We start from the raw sequence: 17,761 nt of genomic DNA on the forward strand, positions 1-17,761 counted from the left end.
TCTCCACATATTTGTTATCGCTACCCCTTTCATGTCTTTGCTACACCTCATTCCTACTTTAGCACTGGTGTAAACGCTTCAAATTATTATACCGTTGCTCTCTCATTCATACCTGCGCATGCACTTGAAAGTTACTTTACCAATAAAAGACGCAAAGAGAGAAATAGAACAAAAGTGCTGGCTGGATTGGCAAACACACTTCATAAAACTGCATTTTCTTTTTTAATCTCCCCCGTGTTACATGCTTAACCTCCCCATGTGTAATTTCTCTTAACCTGCTGTCCCAGGAAGAGAATTTCATCTACAGGCTCTTTCTGTGTTTTTTTCCCTAGTCTGTCTTTCCCATTTCTTAGCTGTGTAACTGTTCCTTTACGCGCTCTATTTAAACGCCATCAATCTCATTTGAGCTCCTTGCTCCCGCTTCTGTTTTCTCCACCTCTCATACTGCCAGTTCTCTCTTTCTCTGTGGTTGGTGGCTACTTTCCTGAGCTTCCGAAGCCACGTGGTTCCTGCCTCTTGTTGTCAGGCTTGAATTGGAAAAGGAACCATATTAACAAGCCTTTACCACACACACACGGCGGAAGTTTATACTTTAATTCAGTGAGCTAAGAAAAGCGTGTTGTGGGTCCCCTACGAGCCATGGTGCTTGCTTCATCATGATTTGGCACCAGTCATTAGCCGCAGCTCTGCTAATGAGCCACTGAGGTCAGTTTCAATATTTACTCAAAAACATAACCATGCAGCCCACCCCTCAACTGTGTATTTATCTTGCTTTTCTGCTGTTCGTGTGATTAGCTGGGAGGAGCTCACGGCGACATCCTCCCTATAAAAGTGTAGATGGATCACTCTCTAACTCTTTCTTGCTTCACATACAAATGGCTTGAAAGGTGCAGGGAAGATGCAGGTCTAATAGACAGAATAGAAGGTCTGTGCCAGGTGGGTTTCTCTGCATTGGTGTCCCATCACAGGTCCGCAAGTGTAATGTGTGAACTTTGACTCCTGGCATTTCACAAGCAGGCGGCCAGGAAACGGTTTCAGCCTATCAACCACTGAGGAGACGCAGCCTCTGAATGAGGAATGAGGAAGCAATGAATACATCCAGCCTATCACAGGAATAGCCCTGAGTGTTCCGAATTATAAATTCTCCATGTCACTGTATGTCGTTGAGCCCAAGTAGCTCGCCGTGATCGTATAGTGGTTAGTACTCTGCGTTGTGGCTGCAGCAACCTCGGTTTGAATCCGAGTCACGGCGTTGTGGTTGGCAATGTCACGGCAGTTGGGTGTTAATTTTACAGAATTAGCAAATGTGCCAGTGGTTTTTGTAAAATGTCTATTAAAAACAGATCCTTTCAAATATTTAAACCATCTAACAACAAATGATTTAAACTCGCATGATTATAAGCTGTAGCTATAATGTATTTACTTACATAAATTATCGTTCTTGAACCTATTGGGGGTGGAGGGGGAGCGGAGCTCACCCCCCAGGTGCAGTTGAGTGACCTGTGTTGTGGCTCTCTAGAGGGAAGGCACAAATTTTGCTGTCACCCAGCCCAATCCAGACGTGTATTGGGGCCAGGTTTCAGGCAAATAGAGCAGTAAGTGCAGAGAAATGTTCACTCTCTAAAAGTGGCATTTCTAAAATAGTAAAGTTAAATCCAACTTCACCAGTAAGTAGGATTTTCAATAAATAAATAAAGCTACTCCTCTCCGATATGGAATTACCAAATAAAAAGTATAGGGGAATACACAGAGCTAACCTATGAGAGGGGTAGACCTCACAGTAGTGAAAAATGAAATAGACTGTTTGGTACTTACAGGACACGCAAACCACCAAAGTACATATCTTATTTTTTACTTACATAGCATCATGCACCTAGGACTACCTAGGGCCTACCTTAGGTGTAAATTATATGTAATAAAAGGGGAGTTTAAGGCTCGGCAAGTAGGCTGGGACTCCCCTGGGAGACCCCTGAGTCTATGCCCAGAACCATAACTCTGCCAGTCGAGTACTTACCTAAAAGCCGATAACTCACTTTTCTTCCATAGGCTAACATTGAGTGGTTTCACTTGGAAATTCTTCTAAGTGGTGTGGAGTTTTGGAACTTTAAAATATTCATCTAAAATCAGCCGAACAACGAATTCTGATTTACTCACCTGTTATCAGGAGAGACCTCAGTGCTGCATCTTGGAGCTCAGTACTGACCCTGAAATGTAATTTTAACCGTACTTACCAGTAACTCGAATTTCCTTCCATGGGATATCATTGCCTGCTTTTTGCTGAAAATTTTCTAAGTGTCGATTTTTGAAACTTACAAATATTCTTTAAAAATCGTACCAACTGTGAAAACGTAATTGTTTACCTGTTTTAGATAGATGTCCCAGTACTGAGCCTAGGAGCCCAGCACTGGATTACAAAAGTAACGAGAACGTACTTTACCCGTAACTTGAATTTTCTTCCATAGGAAACCATTGACTGTTTTTCTGTGAAATTTCTTCTAAGTGTCGATTTTGCAAACATGTAAATATTCCTTAAAAATCGCCTGTATAACTTAAACGCAGTTTCTCACCTGCTTACAGGTGGTACAGTAGTGCTGGATCTAGGATCCAACACTGACCTAGAAAAAGTAACCATAACCCCACTTACCTGCTAAGTGAATTTCCTTCCATAGGATAACATTGGTAATTTGATCAGCAAAAGTTTCTAAGTGTCAACTTGTAAAATAGCAAAATATTGCTTAAAAATCACAACAGTAACTAAAACGAATTTACTCACTTGTTTCCAAGAACTGTCCCAGGACTGAATCTAGGATCCAGTCCTGGATTTAGACAAGTAATCCTGAAAGTAATTAATTGCATATAACTTAAAATTCCCATTGAGCTCAATGTATTATTGTGATTCAAATTGTGTTGCCTATTGCAATAAACTGTAACTATGACCTGCAAAAGTCAATTGCCTATTGCAAAGTATTTAACTAAAGCATCTCATTCTGAGCAAGTATATTTTGATACCTATTGTTGGTTCTAAAATAAAACAACAATATCTTTTGTATGCAAACCAATGGCCTAGAGTTCAGTTCTTGAGTGTGTGAGACCATTTGCTGACTGAGTGTGTACAACAAATGTTTTACACTGTACTCTGATACTGCCTTACTGCTCGGCAAGCTACCACTTTAGAGAGTAAGGTTATATCTAACTTTAGCCTCTGCCAAACCTCTGGGGACTGGGGACTCTGTGCACACTGTACCTATTTGGGAACAGTATATACAGAGCCACTTTCTCACAGTAGTGATAAAGTGATTAGAGTCCTAAGGCCAACATAAAGATACAGCAAAACGTGAGGTGAAAAGCAAAAAGGTTGCTGGTAGGCCACCTTAAGGATGCCAGGTCTACCAAAAACTGAACTAAGGATAACATGAGTAAAACATCAGGTTTCTCTACTGCATTTGGTGAGACAAGTGGGCCTTCTTTTATCTTCCATTCAAGCAATCTTTGACAGACCCCTTTATTATAGAGCTTTTCAAGGATTAAAGATAAGGCACTTACAAAGGAGTCCCAAATACTCAGAGATGGTTGACTTCTGTAATATGGGTCGTAGACTAAAAGCAGCGCAAAAACAGAGTGCAACAGGGTCCAAAAAACTTGAGTGCCACAAGGGAGTTTGAATGCAAGCGTATCCTTTTACAGATCCAGAGATGTACTCATGCAATTTTTGTTTTTAGGACAGAACGTGCATGATGAAAAAAACATTGTTTTTAAAAAGCGCATTGCAGAATATCAGTACTTTGATGTGGGAAAACTTCAAAACTTTCAAACAAAATATTTGTAGGCAGCTTACAGCAAGTTGTTGTGGCCGAGTGGTTAAGGCGATGGACTCGAAATCCATTGGGGTATCCCCGCGCAGGTTCGAATCCTGCCAACAACGAGAATCTTTTTATTATCGGCTACAATTTCAGAAGTTAACCTTTAGTATTTCTTCCATTTCAGCTTTATAAATAGGTGGCTTATTTTTGTGTCACTATTGCCTCTCCACATATTTGTTATCGCTACCCCTTTCATGTCTTTGCTACACCTCATTCCTACTTTAGCACTGGTGTAAACGCTTCAAATTATTATACCGTTGCTCTCTCATTCATACCTGCGCATGCACTTGAAAGTTACTTTACCAATAAAAGACGCAAAGAGAGAAATAGAACAAAAGTGCTGGCTGGATTGGCAAACACACTTCATAAAACTGCATTTTCTTTTTTAATCTCCCCCGTGTTACATGCTTAACCTCCCCATGTGTAATTTCTCTTAACCTGCTGTCCCAGGAAGAGAATTTCATCTACAGGCTCTTTCTGTGTTTTTTTCCCTAGTCTGTCTTTCCCATTTCTTAGCTGTGTAACTGTTCCTTTACGCGCTCTATTTAAACGCCATCAATCTCATTTGAGCTCCTTGCTCCCGCTTCTGTTTTCTCCACCTCTCATACTGCCAGTTCTCTCTTTCTCTGTGGTTGGTGGCTACTTTCCTGAGCTTCCGAAGCCACGTGGTTCCTGCCTCTTGTTGTCAGGCTTGAATTGGAAAAGGAACCATATTAACAAGCCTTTACCACACACACACGGCGGAAGTTTATACTTTAATTCAGTGAGCTAAGAAAAGCGTGTTGTGGGTCCCCTACGAGCCATGGTGCTTGCTTCATCATGATTTGGCACCAGTCATTAGCCGCAGCTCTGCTAATGAGCCACTGAGGTCAGTTTCAATATTTACTCAAAAACATAACCATGCAGCCCACCCCTCAACTGTGTATTTATCTTGCTTTTCTGCTGTTCGTGTGATTAGCTGGGAGGAGCTCACGGCGACATCCTCCCTATAAAAGTGTAGATGGATCACTCTCTAACTCTTTCTTGCTTCACATACAAATGGCTTGAAAGGTGCAGGGAAGATGCAGGTCTAATAGACAGAATAGAAGGTCTGTGCCAGGTGGGTTTCTCTGCATTGGTGTCCCATCACAGGTCCGCAAGTGTAATGTGTGAACTTTGACTCCTGGCATTTCACAAGCAGGCGGCCAGGAAACGGTTTCAGCCTATCAACCACTGAGGAGACGCAGCCTCTGAATGAGGAATGAGGAAGCAATGAATACATCCAGCCTATCACAGGAATAGCCCTGAGTGTTCCGAATTATAAATTCTCCATGTCACTGTATGTCGTTGAGCCCAAGTAGCTCGCCGTGATCGTATAGTGGTTAGTACTCTGCGTTGTGGCCGCAGCAACCTCGGTTTGAATCCGAGTCACGGCATTGTGGTTGGCAATGTCACGGCAGTTGGGTGTTAATTTTACAGAATTAGCAAATGTGCCAGTGGTTTTTGTAAAATGTCTATTAAAAACAGATCCTTTCAAATATTTAAACCATCTAACAACAAATGATTTAAACTCGCATGATTATAAGCTGTAGCTATAATGTATTTACTTACATAAATTATCGTTCTTGAACCTATTGGGGGTGGAGGGGGAGCGGAGCTCACCCCCCAGGTGCAGTTGAGTGACCTGTGTTGTGGCTCTCTAGAGGGAAGGCACACATTTTGCTGTCACCCAGCCCAATCCAGACGTGTATTGGGGCCAGGTTTCAGGCAAATAGAGCAGTAAGTGCAGAGACATGTTCACTCTCTAAAAGTGGCATTTCTAAAATAGTAAAGTTAAATCCAACCTCACCAGTAAGTAGGATTTTCAATAAATAAATAAAGCTACTCCTCTCCGATATGGAATTAACAAATAAAAAGTATAGGGGAATACACTGAGCTAACCTATGAGAGGGGTAGACCTCACAGTAGTGAAAAATGAAATAGACTGTTTGGTACTTACAGGACACGCGAACCACCAAAGTACATATCTTATTTTTTACTTACATAGCATCATGCACCTAGGACTACCTAGGGCCTACCTTAGGTGTAAATTATATGTAATAAAAGGGGAGTTTAAGGCTTGGCAAGTAGGCTGGGACTCCCCTGGGAGACCCCTGAGTCTATGCCCAGAACCATAACTCTGCCAGTCGAGTACTTACCTAAAAGCCGATAACTCACTTTTCTTCCATAGGCTAAAATTTCGTTGTTTCACTTGGAAATTCTTCTAAGTGGTGTGGAGTTTTGGAACATTAAAATATTCATCTAAAATCAGCCGAACAACGAATTCTGATTTACTCACCTGTTATCGGGAGAGACCTCAGTGCTGCATCTTGGAGCTCAGTACTGACCCTGAAAAGTAATTTTAACCGTACTTACCAGTAACTCGAATTTCCTTCCATGGGATATCATTGCCTGCTTTTTGCTGAAAATTTTCTAAGTGTCGATTTTTGAAACTTACAAATATTCTTTAAAAATCGTACCAACTGTGAAAACGTAATTGTTTACCTGTTTTAGATAGATGTCCCAGTACTGAGCCTAGGAGCCCAGCACTGGATTACAAAAGTAACGAGAACGTACTTTACCCGTAACTTGAATTTTCTTCCATAGGAAACCATTGACTGTTTTTCTGTGAAATTTCTTTTAAGTGTCGATTTTGCAAACATGTAAATATTCCTTAAAAATCGCCTGTATAACTTAAACGCAGTTTCTCAACTGCTTACAGGTGGTACAGTAGTGCTGGATCTAGGATCCAACACTGACCTAGAAAAAGTAACCATAACCCCACTTACCTGCTAAGTGAATTTCCTTCCATAGGATAACATTGGTAATTTGATCAGCAAAAGTTTCTAAGTGTCAACTTTTAAAATAGCAAAATATTCGCTTAAAAATCACAACAGTAACTAAAACGAATTTACTCACTTGTTTCCAAGAACTGTCCCAGGACTGAATCTAGGATCCAGTCCTGGATTTAGAAAAGTAATCCTGAAAGTAATTAATTGCATATAACTTAAAATTCCCATTGAGCTCAATGTATTATTGTGATTCAAATTGTGTTGCCTATTGCAATAAACTGTAACTATGACCTGCAAAAGTCAATTGCCTATTGCAAAGTATTTAACTAAAGCATCTCATTCTGAGCAAGTATATTTTGATACCTATTGTTGGTTCTAAAATAAAACAACAATATCTTTTGTATGCAAACCAATGGCCTAGAATTCAGTTCTTGAGTGTGTGAGACCATTTGCTGACTGAGTGTGTACAACAAATGTTTTACACTGTACTCTGATACTGCCTTACTGCTCGGCAAGCTACCACTTTAGAGAGTAAGGTTATGTCTAACTTTAGCCTCTGCCAAACCTCTGGGGACTGGGGACTCTGTGCACACTGTACCTATTTGGGAACAGTATATACAGAGCCACTTTCTCACAGTAGTGATAAAGTGATTAGAGTCCTAAGGCCAACATAAAGATACAGCAAAACGTGAGGTGAAAAGCAAAAAGGTTGCTGGTAGGCCACCTTAAGGATGCCAGGTCTACCAAAAACTGAACTAAGGATAACATGAGTAAAACATCAGGTTTCTCTACTGCATTTGGTGAGACAAGTGGGCCTTCTTTTATCTTCCATTCAAGCAATCTTTGACAGACCCCTTTATTATAGAGCTTTTCAAGGATTAAAGATAAGGCACTTACAAAGGAGTCCCAAATACTCAGAGATGGTTGACTTCTGTAATATGGGTCGTAGACTAAAAGCAGCGCAAAAACAGAGTGCAACAGGGTCCAAAAAACTTGAGTGCCACAAGGGAGTTTGAATGCAAGCGTATCCTTTTACAGATCCAGAGATGTACTCATGCAATTTTTGTTTTTAGGACAGAACGTGCATGATGAAAAAAACATTGTTTTTAAAAAGCGCATTGCAGAATATCAGTACTTTGATGTGGGAAAACTTCAAAACTTTCAAACAAAATATTTGTAGGCAGCTTACAGCAAGTTGTTGTGGCCGAGTGGTTAAGGCGATGGACTCGAAATCCATTGGGGTATCCCCGCGCAGGTTCGAATCCTGCCAACAACGAGAATCTTTTTATTATCGGCTACAATTTCAGAAGTTAACCTTTAGTATTTCTTCCATTTCAGTTTTATAAATAGGTGGCTTATTTTTGTGTCACTATTGCCTCTCCACATATTTGTTATCGCTACCCCTTTCATGTCTTTGCTACACCTCATTCCTACTTTAGCACTGGTGTAAACGCTTCAAATTATTATACCGTTGCTCTCTCATTCATACCTGCGCATGCACTTGAAAGTTACTTTACCAATAAAAGACGCAAAGAGAGAAATAGAACAAAAGTGCTGGCTGGATTGGCAAACACACTTCATAAAACTGCATTTTCTTTTTTAATCTCCCCCGTGTTACATGCTTAACCTCCCCATGTGTAATTTCTCTTAACCTGCTGTCCCAGGAAGAGAATTTCATCTACAGGCTCTTTCTGTGTTTTTTTCCCTAGTCTGTCTTTCCCATTTCTTAGCTGTGTAACTGTTCCTTTACGCGCTCTATTTAAACGCCATCAATCTCATTTGAGCTCCTTGCTCCCGCTTCTGTTTTCTCCACCTCTCATACTGCCAGTTCTCTCTTTCTCTGTGGTTGGTGGCTACTTTCCTGAGCTTCCGAAGCCACGTGGTTCCTGCCTCTTGTTGTCAGGCTTGAATTGGAAAAGGAACCATATTAACAAGCCTTTACCACACACACACGGCGGAAGTTTATACTTTAATTCAGTGAGCTAAGAAAAGCGTGTTGTGGGTCCCCTACGAGCCATGGTGCTTGCTTCATCATGATTTGGCACCAGTCATTAGCCGCAGCTCTGCTAATGAGCCACTGAGGTCAGTTTCAATATTTACTCAAAAACATAACCATGCAGCCCACCCCTCAACTGTGTATTTATCTTGCTTTTCTGCTGTTCGTGTGATTAGCTGGGAGGAGCTCACGGCGACATCCTCCCTATAAAAGTGTAGATGGATCACTCTCTAACTCTTTCTTGCTTCACATACAAATGGCTTGAAAGGTGCAGGGAAGATGCAGGTCTAATAGACAGAATAGAAGGTCTGTGCCAGGTGGGTTTCTCTGCATTGGTGTCCCATCACAGGTCCGCAAGTGTAATGTGTGAACTTTGACTCCTGGCATTTCACAAGCAGGCGGCCAGGAAACGGTTTCAGCCTATCAACCACTGAGGAGACGCAGCCTCTGAATGAGGAATGAGGAAGCAATGAATACATCCAGCCTATCACAGGAATAGCCCTGAGTGTTCCGAATTATAAATTCTCCATGTCACTGTATGTCGTTGAGCCCAAGTAGCTCGCCGTGATCGTATAGTGGTTAGTACTCTGCGTTGTGGCTGCAGCAACCTCGGTTTGAATCCGAGTCACGGCGTTGTGGTTGGCAATGTCACGGCAGTTGGGTGTTAATTTTACAGAATTAGCAAATGTGCCAGTGGTTTTTGTAAAATGTCTATTAAAAACAGATCCTTTCAAATATTTAAACCATCTAACAACAAATGATTTAAACTCGCATGATTATAAGCTGTAGCTATAATGTATTTACTTACATAAATTATCGTTCTTGAACCTATTGGGGGTGGAGGGGGAGCGGAGCTCACCCCCCAGGTGCAGTTGAGTGACCTGTGTTGTGGCTCTCTAGAGGGAAGGCACAAATTTTGCTGTCACCCAGCCCAATCCAGACGTGTATTGGGGCCAGGTTTCAGGCAAATAGAGCAGTAAGTGCAGAGAAATGTTCACTCTCTAAAAGTGGCATTTCTAAAATAGTAAAGTTAAATCCAACTTCACCAGTAAGTAGGATTTTCAATAAATAAATAAAGCTACTCCTCTCCGATATGGAATTACCAAATAAAAAGTATAGGGGAATACACAGAGCTAACCTATGAGAGGGGTAGACCTCACAGTAGTGAAAAATGAAATAGACTGTTTGGTACTTACAGGACACGCAAACCACCAAAGTACATATCTTATTTTTTACTTACATAGCATCATGCACCTAGGACTACCTAGGGCCTACCTTAGGTGTAAATTATATGTAATAAAAGGGGAGTTTAAGGCTCGGCAAGTAGGCTGGGACTCCCCTGGGAGACCCCTGAGTCTATGCCCAGAACCATAACTCTGCCAGTCGAGTACTTACCTAAAAGCCGATAACTCACTTTTCTTCCATAGGCTAACATTGAGTGGTTTCACTTGGAAATTCTTCTAAGTGGTGTGGAGTTTTGGAACTTTAAAATATTCATCTAAAATCAGCCGAACAACGAATTCTGATTTACTCACCTGTTATCAGGAGAGACCTCAGTGCTGCATCTTGGAGCTCAGTACTGACCCTGAAATGTAATTTTAACCGTACTTACCAGTAACTCGAATTTCCTTCCATGGGATATCATTGCCTGCTTTTTGCTGAAAATTTTCTAAGTGTCGATTTTTGAAACTTACAAATATTCTTTAAAAATCGTACCAACTGTGAAAACGTAATTGTTTACCTGTTTTAGATAGATGTCCCAGTACTGAGCCTAGGAGCCCAGCACTGGATTACAAAAGTAACGAGAACGTACTTTACCCGTAACTTGAATTTTCTTCCATAGGAAACCATTGACTGTTTTTCTGTGAAATTTCTTCTAAGTGTCGATTTTGCAAACATGTAAATATTCCTTAAAAATCGCCTGTATAACTTAAACGCAGTTTCTCACCTGCTTACAGGTGGTACAGTAGTGCTGGATCTAGGATCCAACACTGACCTAGAAAAAGTAACCATAACCCCACTTACCTGCTAAGTGAATTTCCTTCCATAGGATAACATTGGTAATTTGATCAGCAAAAGTTTCTAAGTGTCAACTTGTAAAATAGCAAAATATTGCTTAAAAATCACAACAGTAACTAAAACGAATTTACTCACTTGTTTCCAAGAACTGTCCCAGGACTGAATCTAGGATCCAGTCCTGGATTTAGACAAGTAATCCTGAAAGTAATTAATTGCATATAACTTAAAATTCCCATTGAGCTCAATGTATTATTGTGATTCAAATTGTGTTGCCTATTGCAATAAACTGTAACTATGACCTGCAAAAGTCAATTGCCTATTGCAAAGTATTTAACTAAAGCATCTCATTCTGAGCAAGTATATTTTGATACCTATTGTTGGTTCTAAAATAAAACAACAATATCTTTTGTATGCAAACCAATGGCCTAGAGTTCAGTTCTTGAGTGTGTGAGACCATTTGCTGACTGAGTGTGTACAACAAATGTTTTACACTGTACTCTGATACTGCCTTACTGCTCGGCAAGCTACCACTTTAGAGAGTAAGGTTATATCTAACTTTAGCCTCTGCCAAACCTCTGGGGACTGGGGACTCTGTGCACACTGTACCTATTTGGGAACAGTAAATACAGAGCCACTTTCTCACAGTAGTGATAAAGTGATTAGAGTCCTAAGGCCAACATAAAGATACAGCAAAACGTGAGGTGAAAAGCAAAAAGGTTGCTGGTAGGCCACCTTAAGGATGCCAGGTCTACCAAAAACTGAACTAAGGATAACATGAGTAAAACATCAGGTTTCTCTACTGCATTTGGTGAGACAAGTGGGCCTTCTTTTATCTTCCATTCAAGCAATCTTTGACAGACCCCTTTATTATAGAGCTTTTCAAGGATTAAAGATAAGGCACTTACAAAGGAGTCCCAAATACTCAGAGATGGTTGACTTCTGTAATATGGGTCGTAGACTAAAAGCAGCGCAAAAACAGAGTGCAACAGGGTCCAAAAACTTGAGTGCCACAAGGGAGTTTGAATGCAAGCGTATCCTTTTATAGATCCAGAGATGTACTCATGCAATTTTTGTTTTTAGGACAGAACGTGCATGATGAAAAAAACATTGTTTTTAAAAAGCGCATTGCAGAATATCAGTACTTTGATGTGGGAAAACTTCAAAACTTTCAAACAAAATATTTGTAGGCAGCTTACAGCAAGTTGTTGTGGCCGAGTGGTTAAGGCGATGGACTTGAAATCCATTGGGGTATCCCCGCGCAGGTTCGAATCCTGCCAACAACGAGAATCTTTTTATTATCGGCTACAATTTCAGAAGTTAACCTTTAGTATTTCTTCCATTTCAGTTTTATAAATAGGTGGCTTATTTTTGTATCACTATTGCCTCTCCACATATTTGTTATCGCTACCTCTTTCATGTCTTTGCTACACCTCATTCCTACTTTAGCACTGGTGTAAACGCTTCAAATTATTATACCGTTGCTCTCTCATTCATACCTGCGCATGCACTTGAAAGTTACTTTACCAATAAAAGACGCAAAGAGAGAAATAGAACAAAAGTGCTGGCTGGATTGGCAAACACACTTCATAAAACTGCATTTTCTTTTTTATTCTCCCCGTGTTACATGCTTAACCTCCCCATGTGTAATTTCTCTTAACCTGCTGTCCCAGGAAGAGAATTTCATCTACTGGCTCTTTCTGTGTTTTTTTCCCTAGTCTGTCTTTCCCATTTCTTAGCTGTGTAACTGTTCCTTTACGCGCTCTATTTAAACGCCATCAATCTCATTTGAGCTCCTTGCTCCCGCTTCTGTTTTCTCCACCTCTCATACTGCCAGTTCTCTCTTTCTCTGTGGTTGGTGGCTACTTTCCTGAGCTTCCGAAGCCACGTGGTTCCTGCCTCTTGTTGTCAGACTTGAATTGGAAAAGGAACCATATTAACAAGCCTTTACCACTCACACACGGCGGAAGTTTATACTTTAATTCAGTGAGCTAAGAAAAGCGTGTTGTGGGTCCCCTACGAGCCATGGTGCTTGCTTCATCATGATTTGGCACCAGTCATTAGCCGCAGCTCTGCTAATGAGCCACTGAGGTCAGTTTCAATATTTACTCAAAAACATAACCATGCAGCCCACCCCTCAACTGTGTATTTATCTTGCTTTTCTGCTGTTCGTGTGATTAGCTGGGAGGAGCTCACGGCGACATCCTCCCTATAAAAGTGTAGATGGATCACTCTCTAACTCTTTCTTGCTTCACATACAAATGGCTTGAAAGGTGCAGGGAAGATGCAGGTCTAATACACAGAATAGAAGGTCTGTGCCAGGTGGGTTTCTCTGCATTGGTGTCCCATCACAGGTCCGCAAGTGTAATGTGTGATCTTTGACTCCTGGCATTTCACAAGCAGGCGGCCAGGAAACGGTTTCAGCCTATCAACCACTGAGGAGACGCAGCCTCTGAATGAGGAATGCGGAAGCAATGAATACATCCAGCCTATCACAGGAATAGCCCTGAGTGTTCCGAATTATAAATTCTCCATGTCACTGTATGTCGTTGAGCCCAAGTAGCTCGCCGTGATCGCATAGTGGATAGTACTCTGCGTTGTGGCCGCAGCAACCTCGGTTTGAATCTGAGTCACGGCATTGTGGTTGGCAATGTCACGGCAGTTGGGTGTTATTTTTACAGAATTAGCAAATGTGCCAGTGGTTTTTGTAAAATGTCTATTAAAAAGAGATCCTTTCAAATATTTAAACCATCTAACAACAAATGATTTAAACTCGCATGATTATAAGCTGTAGCTATAATGTATTTACTTACATAAATTATCGTTCTTGAACCTATTGGGGGTGGAGGGGGAGCGCAGCTCACCCCCCAGGTGCAGTTGAGTGACCTGTGTTGTGGCTCTCTAGAGGGAAGGCACAAATTTTGCTGTCACCCAGCCCAATCCAGACGTGTATTGGGGCCAGGTTTCAGGCAAATAGAGCAGTAAGTGCAGAGAAATGTTCACTCTCTAAAAGTGGCATTTCTAAAATAGTAAAGTTAAATCCAACCTCACCAGTAAGTAGGATTTTCAATAAATAAATAAAGCTACTCCTCTCCGATATGGAATTACCAAATAAAAAGTATAGGGGAATACACAGAGCTAACCTATGAGAGGGGTAGACCTCACAGTAGTGAAAAATGAAATAGACTGTTTGGTACTTACAGGACACGCGAACCACCAAAGTATATATCTTATGTTTTACTTACATAGCATCATGCACCTAGGACTACCTAGGGCCTACCTTAGGTGTAAATTATATGTAATAAAAGGGGAGTTTAAGGCTTGGCAAGTAGGCTGGGACTCCCCTGGGAGACCCCTGAGTCTATGCCCAGAACCATAACTCTGCCAGTCGAGTACTTACCTAAAAGCCGATAACTCACTTTTCTTCCATAGGCTAACATTGAGTGGTTTCACTTGGAAATTCTTCTAAGTGGTGTGGAGTTTTGGAACTTTAAAATATTCATCTAAAATCAGCCGAACAACGAATTCTGATTTACTCACCTGTTATCAGGAGAGACCTCAGTGCTGCATCTTGGAGCTCAGTACTGACCCTGAAATACTAATTTTAACCGTACTTACCAGTAACTCGAATTTCCTTCCATGGGATATCATTGCCTGCTTTTTGCTGAAAATTTTCTAAGTGTCGATTTTTGAAACTTACAAATATTCTTTAAAAATCGTACCAACTGTGAAAACGTAATTGTTTACCTGTTTTAGATAGATGTCCCAGTACTGAGCCTAGGAGCCCAGCACTGGATTACAAAAGTAACGAGAATGTACTTTACCCGTAACTTGAATTTTCTTCCATAGGAAACCATTGACTGTTTTTCTGTGAAATTTCTTCTAAGTGTCGATTTTGCAAACATGTAAATATTCCTTAAAAATCGCCTGTATAACTTAAACGCAGTTTCTCACCTGCTTACAGGTGGTACAGTAGTGCTGGATCTAGGATCCAACACTGACCTAGAAAAAGTAACCATAACCCCACTTACCTGCTAAGTGAATTTCCTTCCATAGGATAACATTGGTAATTTGATCAGCAAAAGTTTCTAAGTGTCAACTTGTAAAATAGCAAAATATTGCTTAAAAATCACAACAGTAACTAAAACGAATTTACTCACTTGTTTCCAAGAACTGTCCCAGGACTGAATCTAGGATCCAGTCCTGGATTTAGACAAGTAATCCTGAAAGTAATTAATTGCATATAACTTAAAATTCCCATTGAGCTCAATGTATTATTGTGATTCAAATTGTGTTGCCTATTGCAATAAACTGTAACTATGACCTGCAAAAGTCAATTGCCTATTGCAAAGTATTTAACTAAAGCATCTCATTCTGAGCAAGTATATTTTGATACCTATTGTTGGTTCTAAAATAAAACAACAATATCTTTTGTATGCAAACCAATGGCCTAGAGTTCAGTTCTTGAGTGTGTGAGACCATTTGCTGACTGAGTGTGTACAACAAATGTTTTACACTGTACTCTGATACTGCCTTACTGCTCGGCAAGCTACCACTTTAGAGAGTAAGGTTATATCTAACTTTAGCCTCTGCCAAACCTCTGGGGACTGGGGACTCTGTGCACACTGTACCTATTTGGGAACAGTAAATACAGAGCCACTTTCTCACAGTAGTGATAAAGTGATTAGAGTCCTAAGGCCAACATAAAGATACAGCAAAACGTGAGGTGAAAAGCAAAAAGGTTGCTGGTAGGCCACCTTAAGGATGCCAGGTCTACCAAAAACTGAACTAAGGATAACATGAGTAAAACATCAGGTTTCTCTACTGCATTTGGTGAGACAAGTGGGCCTTCTTTTATCTTCCATTCAAGCAATCTTTGACAGACCCCTTTATTATAGAGCTTTTCAAGGATTAAAGATAAGGCACTTACAAAGGAGTCCCAAATACTCAGAGATGGTTGACTTCTGTAATATGGGTCGTAGACTAAAAGCAGCGCAAAAACAGAGTGCAACAGGGTCCAAAAAACTTGAGTGCCACAAGGGAGTTTGAATGCAAGCGTATCCTTTTATAGATCCAGAGATGTACTCATGCAATTTTTGTTTTTAGGACAGAACGTGCATGATGAAAAAAACATTGTTTTTAAAAAGCGCATTGCAGAATATCAGTACTTTGATGTGGGAAAACTTCAAAACTTTCAAACAAAATATTTGTAGGCAGCTTACAGCAAGTTGTTGTGGCCGAGTGGTTAAGGCGATGGACTCGAAATCCATTGGGGTATCCCCGCGCAGGTTCGAATCCTGCCAACAACGAGAATCTTTTTATTATCGGCTACAATTTCAGAAGTTAACCTTTAGTATTTCTTCCATTTCAGTTTTATAAATAGGTGGCTTATTTTTGTATCACTATTGCCTCTCCACATATTTGTTATCGCTACCTCTTTCATGTCTTTGCTACACCTCATTCCTACTTTAGCACTGGTGTAAACGCTTCAAATTATTATACCGTTGCTCTCTCATTCATACCTGCGCATGCACTTGAAAGTTACTTTACCAATAAAAGACGCAAAGAGAGAAATAGAACAAAAGTGCTGGCTGGATTGGCAAACACACTTCATAAAACTGCATTTTCTTTTTTATTCTCCCCGTGTTACATGCTTAACCTCCCCATGTGTAATTTCTCTTAACCTGCTGTCCCAGGAAGAGAATTTCATCTACTGGCTCTTTCTGTGTTTTTTTCCCTAGTCTGTCTTTCCCATTTCTTAGCTGTGTAACTGTTCCTTTACGCGCTCTATTTAAACGCCATCAATCTCATTTGAGCTCCTTGCTCCCGCTTCTGTTTTCTCCACCTCTCATACTGCCAGTTCTCTCTTTCTCTGTGGTTGGTGGCTACTTTCCTGAGCTTCCGAAGCCACGTGGTTCCTGCCTCTTGTTGTCAGACTTGAATTGGAAAAGGAACCATATTAACAAGCCTTTACCACTCACACACGGCGGAAGTTTATACTTTAATTCAGTGAGCTAAGAAAAGCGTGTTGTGGGTCCCCTACGAGCCATGGTGCTTGCTTCATCATGATTTGGCACCAGTCATTAGCCGCAGCTCTGCTAATGAGCCACTGAGGTCAGTTTCAATATTTACTCAAAAACATAACCATGCAGCCCACCCCTCAACTGTGTATTTATCTTGCTTTTCTGCTGTTCGTGTGATTAGCTGGGAGGAGCTCACGGCGACATCCTCCCTATAAAAGTGTAGATGGATCACTCTCTAACTCTTTCTTGCTTCACATACAAATGGCTTGAAAGGTGCAGGGAAGATGCAGGTCTAATACACAGAATAGAAGGTCTGTGCCAGGTGGGTTTCTCTGCATTGGTGTCCCATCACAGGTCCGCAAGTGTAATGTGTGATCTTTGACTCCTGGCATTTCACAAGCAGGCGGCCAGGAAACGGTTTCAGCCTATCAACCACTGAGGAGACGCAGCCTCTGAATGAGGAATGCGGAAGCAATGAATACATCCAGCCTATCACAGGAATAGCCCTGAGTGTTCCGAATTATAAATTCTCCATGTCACTGTATGTCGTTGAGCCCAAGTAGCTCGCCGTGATCGCATAGTGGATAGTACTCTGCGTTGTGGCCGCAGCAACCTCGGTTTGAATCTGAGTCACGGCATTGTGGTTGGCAATGTCACGGCAGTTGGGTGTTATTTTTACAGAATTAGCAAATGTGCCAGTGGTTTTTGTAAAATGTCTATTAAAAAGAGATCCTTTCAAATATTTAAACCATCTAACAACAAATGATTTAAACTCGCATGATTATAAGCTGTAGCTATAATGTATTTACTTACATAAATTATCGTTCTTGAACCTATTGGGGGTGGAGGGGGAGCGCAGCTCACCCCCCAGGTGCAGTTGAGTGACCTGTGTTGTGGCTCTCTAGAGGGAAGGCACAAATTTTGCTGTCACCCAGCCCAATCCAGACGTGTATTGGGGCCAGGTTTCAGGCAAATAGAGCAGTAAGTGCAGAGAAATGTTCACTCTCTAAAAGTGGCATTTCTAAAATAGTAAAGTTAAATCCAACCTCACCAGTA

General features: G+C 41.0%; 4 non-coding genes across 4 annotated transcripts; all 4 read left to right on the forward strand.

The window, feature by feature from the left end:
- Positions 1 to 3,840: 3,840 nt before the first annotated feature.
- Positions 3,841 to 3,922, forward strand: TRNAS-CGA (transfer RNA serine (anticodon CGA)). Its single transcript has one exon. It is a non-coding gene; the product is annotated as a tRNA-Ser (tRNA).
- Positions 3,923 to 7,864: 3,942 nt separating this feature from the next.
- On the forward strand, positions 7,865 to 7,946 carry TRNAS-CGA (transfer RNA serine (anticodon CGA)). Its single transcript has one exon. It is a non-coding gene; the product is annotated as a tRNA-Ser (tRNA).
- Positions 7,947 to 11,886: 3,940 nt separating this feature from the next.
- Positions 11,887 to 11,968, forward strand: TRNAS-UGA (transfer RNA serine (anticodon UGA)). The gene has a single exon. It is a non-coding gene; the product is annotated as a tRNA-Ser (tRNA).
- A 3,941-nt stretch (positions 11,969 to 15,909) lies between these two features.
- Positions 15,910 to 15,991, forward strand: TRNAS-CGA (transfer RNA serine (anticodon CGA)). Its single transcript has one exon. It is a non-coding gene; the product is annotated as a tRNA-Ser (tRNA).
- Positions 15,992 to 17,761: the final 1,770 nt, after the last annotated feature.

Source organism: Triturus cristatus, chromosome 12 (genome assembly GCF_964204655.1).
Source record: "Triturus cristatus chromosome 12, aTriCri1.1, whole genome shotgun sequence".
In the NCBI taxonomy this organism is placed as follows: Eukaryota; Metazoa; Chordata; class Amphibia; order Caudata; family Salamandridae; genus Triturus; species Triturus cristatus.